The sequence below is a fragment of the Panthera leo genome, chromosome D1 (assembly GCF_018350215.1).
Source record: "Panthera leo isolate Ple1 chromosome D1, P.leo_Ple1_pat1.1, whole genome shotgun sequence".
Taxonomy (NCBI): Eukaryota; Metazoa; Chordata; class Mammalia; order Carnivora; family Felidae; genus Panthera; species Panthera leo.
Window position 1 is genome coordinate 83,374,960 of NC_056688.1, and position 10,138 is coordinate 83,385,097.

A 10,138-nucleotide genomic window follows, 5' to 3' on the forward strand; every position below is an offset into this window, starting at 1 on the left:
GGGTAGTCATCATGATTTATTCACCCTTGTGTCTTTGATGCCTAGCTAATTTTCTTTAATGTAAACACTACTTCCAAACATACTCCAGTATATCCATTATTAAATCATCAAAATACAGCTATTTATAGCTGCTTTTTAATTTTTCCAGTTATCACCAAATTTTGATGCGAGAGACTTCTCCATTGTTTCTACTTCCTGTCTACTCAATTTTTTTTCTATGAAAAATAAGATTCCCCTTTCTCCCAACCCCATGAAATCTCGAAAATACTATGAAAAGGGTACAGGTGACCTTTATGTCCCTACAGCCAGTAAGTGTACCTTTGCTCTTATGTTCCTAGGATGCACTTAGATATTTAATATTTGAGAACCCCTCCTTCTTGAATCTTCTACCTGAGTCTTTGCTGTTTTATAGCGTATTCATGGTTTCATTTCTGATCTCTAGGCAGATAATTCCCAAAGAACATCTTCAACCCTTATGTTCTGCCTGCATTCTTCCTGTGTTTATTCCCAACCAGCAATAGTAGAGATTGAATTGGATTGTGCATAACATGTAAATTTAGTACACACTAAATGAACTCAGAATCTTACTCCCCAAACTGTCATTCCTTTCCAGATAAAACTGTACAGCAGGCCTCACATTTCTAGGTACCTGAACTCAAATCATAGAATTGTCTTTTACCCTTTCCCACCCTCTCCCCACCCTCCCACCCCCTCATTCACAACATCCAATATGTCACTATGTGTTTTGATTCTTCTTTTGAAGAATCTCTGGGCTTCTTTTTTCCCCTTCTCCTTGTTCATTAAAATGAAGAGCCTAGGCTTGCAGCACCCAGACTTAGATAATGTCACACTAATTTTCCTGTCTATCCCACTGTTTTTCTTACCATTACATTATCACCATATCACTAATATTAAATAAAACTTTCAATCTCTCACTCCCCTAGTTGACTTGTCTATGGCATCAAGTTCATACTTTCTGGTTTAGATTAATATTCTGGTAGGCTTACCTCTGTTTACTTAGTTAGTATTTTTCTCTTTAAACACTAATTTTTAACACCTGTCCCAGATAAATTTGTGTTCTCACATTTCCTGCACGAACTTTTCAAATGTATATCAACTTCTTTTCCTGACTTGTAGGTTGCTCATTCATTTTCTCTGTGTAATCCTACATTTCCTGTACTAGGGTACATATTAAATTTCAATTTCCTGTTTACTCATCAGTCCTACCAGACCCATTGTGCATAAAGACTCTGTTATTATGTTTCCTGCTATATACTCAGTACTTAGCTCCCTGTCATTTAGCAAGTGCTCAGTATATATTGAAAAATAAATATCCTAGTTGTGAATCACCTATAAGATCTAGTCAACTGAGTGCCACATACAATGCCCTCTATTCATCCTAGCTGTTTAATTAATATACAAACTTTCCATCTTAATCATAGTGAATAATATGTTATTGGTATCACTTTGTAGGCTAGATTTATACCAAACACACCCACACTTACACTTGCTTCTCTTTCTTTTTAATGTGTCTGTAATATCATGTCTGCATAACCAATAGCCAAAGATAACTTTAGTAATGTTAGTTTATTAAGCATTTACCTTTAATGGTTTCATATGATATAGATATATTATGGTGACTATAAGAAGGACAGCAATATTACCCATTTAATTCTCCATCCTTGCCCTTATTAAAGGAGTGGAAAAGATATTTCATAATTGTTCCTGTCTACATTTTATATAGTCTTATGTTAGTTGACCTAGCATACCATTCCATAATTATATTGTTAATTTATGATTTTTATGCTTGAAAATGAATGAAGCTTTTGTTTAATGAATTAAGATTAAACTAGGAGGTTTGTTTTATTTGTTATTTATTTTAATTATTAATATTACTATTATTATCACTACTCAGACTTTTCAGACTTTCAAAATAAGTTATTAGGCTTAGATATGTTATTGGGATAATTTGTGTTCCTTAAATTTATTTCATATAATTTACAACAGTTAAAGAAGAAAACCCATATCTGATATTTCTCCATATCAGCAATAAGGCTATTTCACTTTCTTATCAATTGTGTGTTCAGTGGAATAACACTTTTAATTTCCTAAATATCTTAAAATTAAGATAAAATGACTGTTCTTTATAACAGAATCTTGAATATAAAGCCGAATTTGTAAAATTACACAGTTCGTGATAAAGCAAGAGGCAGCTGATTCTTTAAGACTCCATAAGTATATAGATTATGCTTAAGACTCTTAAAATTTTACTTAATCTTTGGTTTCGTTAGGTTTTAGGGGTGCTTGACAAGCTTTCTTTTCAGAAATTCTCTGGGAAAATGTGACTTATGCATCAACCATAGGTTAAAATAACAGAAGAAATAATACCTTGTAGCATTTTGAATGGGAAACTGGTACTGAAAGTCTCTTTTCTGCCTGAGGCCTTCTCTTCTGTCCCTGCCACCCACTTCTGACCTATGAGTCACTGACTATTCCAACTTCATTTAAAATCTTTATTAAATTAGTTTGAATCCTAAGCCTCTATACTAAGAAAAATTGTGTTGGATTTTATACCTTTAAAATAAAGAATTGTAGTGGAGACTGCAGAATCCTTGGCAGGTTTGTATATTTGGAAACCTAGGTATACATATACTTGTGTGTATATGTGTGTGTGTGCATGCTCATATGAATGCAACTGAATTGACACCCTCCCCTAATTTTCCTTTAGTCTACTGATGGCATGCTCTATTACTTTTTGAGATGGAATAACAACAGTAATAATAATTAACATTTATTGAGTGTATTATGTGCAAAGTGTTATGCTAAGTGCTTTGTCACACTAACAAAATCTCCTCCTTTCAGTGGTAAGCTTAGTACAGTAGCTTGTGTGTATCTTGTTCCTTACTATTAATGCCTATTATATAATGGGCACTCAAACTTTAGTTGCGTGAAAGACTGAATCCCATTATAACTTTACAAAATAGACATATTAAATTTCAGTTTCGTTTTGTTACGCAAATGAGAAAAAATGAGACTTTGAGAGATTGAGAACTCCCAAAGTTCACCCTTACTCCAAACCCCATGGGTTTAATTACATTATAATTAGATAGGAATATTTATCAGAGGCAAACTTGGGGCAGAATTTTCTTTTTTTTTTTTTTTTCTTTTTTTTTTCTTTTTTTTTATTTTTTAATATATGAAATTTACTGTCAAATTGGCTTCCATACAACACCCAGTGCTCATCCCAAAAGGTGCCCTCCTCAATACCCATCACCCACCCTGTCCTCCCTCCCACCCTGCCCTCCCTCCCACCCCCCATCAACCCTCAGTTTGTTCTCAGTTTTTAACAGTCTCTAATGCTTTGGCTCTCTCCCACTCTAACCTCTTTTTTTTTTTTTTTTTTTCCCTTCCCCTCCCCCATGGGTTTCTGTTATGTTTCTCAGGATCCACATAAGAGTGAAACCATATGGTATCTGTCTTTCTCTGTATGGCTTATTTCACTTAGCATCACACTCTCCAGTTCCATCCATGTTGCTACAAAAGGCCATATTTCATTTTTTCTCATTGCCACGTAGTATTCCATTGTGTATATAAACCACAGTTTCTTTATCCATTCATCAGTTGATGGACATTTAGGCTCTTTCCATAATTTGGCTATTGTTGAGAGTGCCGCTATAAACATTGGGGTACAGGTGCCCCTATGCATCAGTATTCCTGTATCCCTTGGATAAATTCCTAGCAGTGCTATGGCTGGGTCATAGGGTAGGTCTATTTTTAATTTTCTGAGGAACCTCCACACTGCTTTCCAGAGCGGCTGCACCAATTTGCATTCCCACCAACAGTGCAAGAGGGTTCCTGTTTCTCCACATCCTCTCCAGCATCTATAGTCTCCTGATTTCTTCATTTTGGCCACTCTGACTGGCGTGAGGTGGTATCTGAGTGTGGTTTTGATTTGTATTTCCCTGATAAGGAGCGACGTTGAACATCTTTTCATGTGCCTGTTGGCCATCCGGATGTCTTCTTTAGAGAAGTGTCTATTCATGTTTTCTGGGGCAGAATTTTCAATTTGATTTACTAATTTCTTTGGGTGGGGGGAGTTTCTACTACTAACATGTAATTCTTCTTTAGTGACCTACTAAAAAGTTTCCCTTAAGTAAAAGCATCCACAGTGCTTTCCAACTGTTCCAGATTAACTCTGTGTTAATAAATGGTTTAAAAGATTGTGGTTTCTTGGTATTGTTTTAAGCATATTTATGTTGTTTTTAAGTTATTTTCATTGTTAAGATATGGAGGTCCATGTGACTAGATATATGTAATAAACATAAATTTATACATATATATATAATCAAATTTTAGAGTTATTTAATTTTGGAATTATCTCTTGAATAAAGCTACCTGGACAGTGTCTACTCTTGTCTTTGACATGAATGAGTAGAAGATAAATGCCAATAAAGTTATTTTTTTTTTGCCCCTTTACAAACATGAAGAATATAATGCTCAAAAATTCAGATATAATTGTTTTCTGGAATTCTCTGAGAAATCATGCCTTCCACATTCAACACCAGAAATATATTGTGGTACATTCTTTGGATTCTCTCAAATTTCATTCTATTCTCCTTATTTTGGGTGATGTTGAAAAGCTTATCAGAAGATGAATTTCCATTAAAAGTAGAGAAAAGTACTTCTGGGGCTTCAAAGAAGAGAAAGTGCATGTGCCAAGGCAGAGCTCACAGCTGTGGAAAAACTGGGGAAAAGGCAAAACACACACACACACACACACACACACACACACACACACACACACACAAAAAAAAAAGCAAATGGCAAGAAATCTGCCTTCAGGCATAACAAAATGAGTGAGACAAGATAAGTAGAAGAGACGGGCAAGGTCCTTCTCCAAGGAGACATGTCCTGTAGGCATTTGGAGAGACAGGTTGGAAATATTTCTAAACTGGGGTTGGTGAAGATGGTTCTGGGGTATATGGATTTGGGAGCTATCAGCATGTAAGTTACAACCAAAGGAACTAGAATTCAAGAACTCACACTGTAAGCATATAGAGCAATAAGTTGAGAAAGACAAAAGACACCCCTGAGAAATATTAATAATAACATCTGTTGTGGTTTAGATAGAAGTCTAATTCCCATTTCAAAAAGAAAGGAGCTCACAATCAGGACTTGTGGTCCTCCAGAAAATGGCTCATTTCTCAGAATTATTTAAGAAATGATTTTCATTATAAAAGCAGTAAATTCTCATTTTAGAAAATTTCAAAAACGAAGAAAAGTAAGACAGACCAAAAAACCCAGAATCCTATGAGTCAGAGTTAAGGGATATTAAAATGTTGACAAGTTTACTACCAATACTTTAATTTTTTTCATGCCTATTTATATCTAGGGACTCTGGACTTGGCCATATGATCTACTTTAGCTAATGAAACAGTGGGAAATATAATATGAATAGAGGCATGAAAAATGCTTGTATTTTGAGGTTTGCTCACTTCCTGCTCTGGCTCTCTGAGACCACCCTATGAAAAACCCCAGTTAACAGATGATGAGGCAGACATGACTCATCTTCGCTGAGACCTCCTAAACCAACCAGACTTCCAACTTGTGAGTGAGGCTATCCAAGGTCATCTAGCCCTAGTCAGTTACTCAGACCAGAAGAATATCCCATCCAACTCCACAGTCACAAGGAAAAGCAACACATGCCTGTTTCTTTAAGCCTCTAAGTTTTGGGATGATTTGTTACACAGTAAAAGTCAACTGATAAGATTACTCTTAAATGACCTAGCAAATAAAGGATATTTTACATGTGTTTCGAAGGCTTGGTTTATCGCATCTGTACCTTGCTGTATGGCCTTGGATAGTTAACTACACCTTTCTGAACTTCAATTTCTTTATCTGTAGAATATTTCTCCAGATGAAGTGAAATAGTAAACACAAAATTATAAGTTCTGAAACATTTGCTATAACTCTTTTGCTTTTATCGTATTAAAACATAGCTTTTATCTAAGCCAAGTTTTCCTATTACCAATTTAATATGATAAGAATCTTATCTGGTTTATATTGTTATAATATCCATTGCAATGCAGCAAAACATGACCTGGAGCAGTGAGCTGAAATATCATTATTTCTATTAATAAGACTAAATATAAAAGCTCATATTAATTGAGAGGATTTGGATCTGATTTACATTGTATTTTGCCCACTTTAGCTCATAGAAAGTTCCCAACCACTCTATGCAATAGATACTGTTAACTGTCACTACTTTTTGTGTGAGGAAGCTACCAGGACTTAGCCTCTCAGAACCTGGGTTCTGAACCACTAGGCTGCTGTGTACCAGAAATAGAGTCCCAAATTTCAAAGAACAAACCAACTGAGGAAGCCCTTGAATAATTCTCAGATCACTTGGGGCATTAATCTGGCAACACTATTCACTTAGGACTCCTTGCAGAGTGATTCCAGATTCTCAGATCTCCTCTATAGAGAGTGCCTGGGATAATTTAGGAAGCTTTATTGTCCATATCTTAGAATCTGTGACAGACACAAGGTACTCCCACCTCACCTGCAGTTAAGCAACACAACTTTTTGGAAAACACTTTTTATTTTTTTCCTCAAGGATTTATAATTTCTTCTTAAGCCCTCTTTTCTCACCATTTTATGTAAGGTGGCTTGTACCTGTCTTAAAATTTAAGCTTCAAAAATTTCTGATTCCTGTCAGACTTTCTTTTTACATAAAATTTCAAACTGACCTCTGTCCTGACACTTGCTGTAAGGTCAGGTTCTACTGACTCAGTTAATAGCAGGTTGAAAAATGTAAATATGACACTAGCTCTAAAAGGTTATCTGAGCTTGTGTTAAAAAAAACTAAACTTTTATAGATTTTTCTCCTCACCAAAATAAATACCTTTGGTCTTAATGATGTAAGTTCAAGCCAAAATAAGATAACCTAAGTCCTGATAATCCAGAGCCAGAAGAAAACAAAATCACTTTAGCCCCCAGGAAGTTATTTCTATTACTCTTTTTGCACCACTGACCCCTCCAAGTTAGTCCAAGGACAAAATTACTATGAGCATTCAAAAGTTTAAAAAGTTTGAGATGACTTTTGCTTATGGTTCAGTTGTGGTGTTACATCTGCCACAGATATTGAAGTACATTTGATTTCTTGATTCATAAATTACCTACAGGTTAGTACCAGTAGCAAAAGGTACTTTCCCTTTCTGAAGTGAAGCCCTCAAATCGTTGCTGGCTCTTGCCTGTGACAGATGCCACCTGATGTAATGTAAGTGGGAATGCCGCAATAACGTACCATTTGAAAATTTGATAATTAAGTGATATTTGGATGCATTTCAGGCTTACATTTAAAAATAAACCAGAGTTAAAAGAAGTTCTGACTTTGATATATTGCCTTAGTACACATCCTGTCATAAACTAAAAGCAAGCAAAATCTGCCATAATGTTTACTGAAAAAACACAAACCTTGCATATTATTATCCACAAGTTATCAAATTTTATGTTTCTTGGGCAATTCTTAATTCAAATGCATCAGATTTTGTGGTCATTTTATTCTTTTGTTTGTTTCATGTCCTATTACTCCCAACTTGTCTGTTTCTTGCTATTTAAGCCTTGGTCCCACATCAGTTTGTATGGAACTTCTCTGTTTTGCTAGCCTCCTTGTCTTCTAGAGTTTGAATTCCTCAAAGGTAGAGATTTTAATTGGCTCTCTGCCACCAGTGCCTAGTTTAGGGATTTCTATGTGTTAGTCTTAAAAAATATTTTGAGCAAATGCCTCATTTTCTGATGTGTCTGACTTCCCCTCTCTCTTCATATTTCTCTATTGCTTTTCTTCTACTTTTCTCTCTTCTCATCTTGCTCTTCAGTTTTTAAATCTGTGTGGGACCATTACATGTCAGGGGTCCAATTTTTGGTCCTCATATAAGGAGCCTCATGTCTATGTCCTTGGGGTTCCCTGAGGATTCATTACTATTTGCTCAGAACCTTGCACAACAGCTTAACTATTACATTTCCTTCTTCTCCAGCTAGTACTTCCAGATCTTTAAATAGCTCTATTCCTTTATTTTTCTACCAGGTCCCAAAACACAAGTGAGAAGGGATGGAAGAACTGAAGCTGAAGTTAAGCAATATGATGGCCATCCCAGCAGAGTAAGTTTCTTATTTCCTATCATTTGTTGGAGTGAAGTTTATGGTCCACAAGTAGTTTCTCTATCAGGGGATTAACATTTGGCCTTGAGCCCAAGGAACAATCAACAGTGCAAATGTGCATCAGCTGTTAGTTGCTCTTTCCCTTGTATGTCTGCAGTCTTTCTATTTGTTCTATATGTCCAGCTGCTGGTCTGCCACTTGGCAGGCTCACACCAACATGGTGTTAACCAATTTGCTTCCCCCTCATCTGGTTCTGGAAATTGATCCATGCATATCTGATTCGTTACTTCAAACAAACCTCTGATCAAGGGGCTTGAGAACCACAGGTGGCCATTTCAGCTGGGGGAAACAAAAGACCTTGTGGAGATGATTTCTTCAGAATCAACAAATAACCCAATTTTATAGTACTTGAATCTGATTTCTTGTGTATAACAAGTGTTAATTCATATTTTAGCACAATTAGATTTACCTTACTAGGTGAAGACTGAATGTGTGCATTTTTGGCATTGTGCTAAATATTTTATCACTTACTTTTCAAAATAAGCCTATGGAGAAAAGAGATGTACAGTTCCCACAATATATATGAGAAAGAGACTTTTGTATAGTGAAATCATTTGTTGGTGGTCACACAGCTCTTAATGAAGTCATAGAACCAAGAAAAGGACTGATTTTATTTAGTGTTGAAGTCGATATTTCTTTAACCCTATGCTGGTACATCTGTGGGGACTAAGAAAACTGGTTGGTACTTACGGCATTTTAGAAAGAGTTCCAGATTTGCAACTGAAAATTGCATTTTCTTTAAGTTTATACTTAGTGGCCTAATTATACCTAGAACAAGTCACTTTGCCTCCTTGGAATTCTACAATACATACCATTTGGAGCTTTTATGAAATATTTGGATGCAAATCAGTTTTATTTTTTAAGAACTCTAGTTATGAGAAATTCTGGTTGGTTTAATGGCTATGTTTATATGTTGTTATTAAATAGATATGGACTCAGAGTTACTGTTAACAGAGAATATGGAATTATTTGCAATCTGTCTGCAACAGTGTACTTCACTCTCATATCTACTTTTTTAAATCATGTTCCCAGTAAGCATCCTATTGAAGAGACTGTACTGGTCACTATATACCTCAAAAATGCTGTTATCTTTTATATCTCTTAGTTTTTGTACAAACTCTTCCTTAATATAGGCAAATCCCTTAGAATAGTGTTCATAGTGTTGCAAAAAAAAAGTAAGAGTTAATACAGTGTTATTATTAATATTGTTTTATTCCTGGCAAACTGCTCTTCAAATTTTAAGAGCCAGTTAAGATGTTGTTTTATCTATGACTCTATGTATTAGTACGAAATATCATTGCATACCACAGAAAACCCAAATCAAACTGACTTAATGCAATGAACAAAAAATAGAGAAATGAGAGAGGGACTTTTTTTGGCTTATATAACTGAAATATTCAGGAGTAGATCAAATGCATCAGTATTTGGGGCTCAAGCATTCTGTCTTTGTTTCTTAGTTCCTCTTTTGCTCATTTGCTTTATTCCCTTAGTTTCCTGAGGTGGCAGTAAGACTGCACTAGGCCTGAGAAGTTCATGATGAGCACAAAAACAGAGTGTTCTTTCTCATAGCTCTTACACAGGCTCTTAGGTTTACTCTGATCACATACATTTGTAGCTTGTGTCCATTCCTGAAGCAATAGCTGTGGCCTGTGAGAAGTAAGCATATATACTGACCAGGCCTAGGTGAAGAATATACTTTTGAACAAGTTATTCTACCAAGCATCACACTTTTTTACTCTCTCACCTATCATGTCTATGAGTTTCTTTAGTACTGGGGCTGTGTTTCATGCTTTCTTGCATTCCTGGAGATTATGATAATGGTGGGCACATAGATGATTCTCAATAAAGGTTGAATGGGTGGGTTCATGGATTCATGAAAGTCAAATGTCTGCTTGAAAGACATTGCCAATGAAATGAA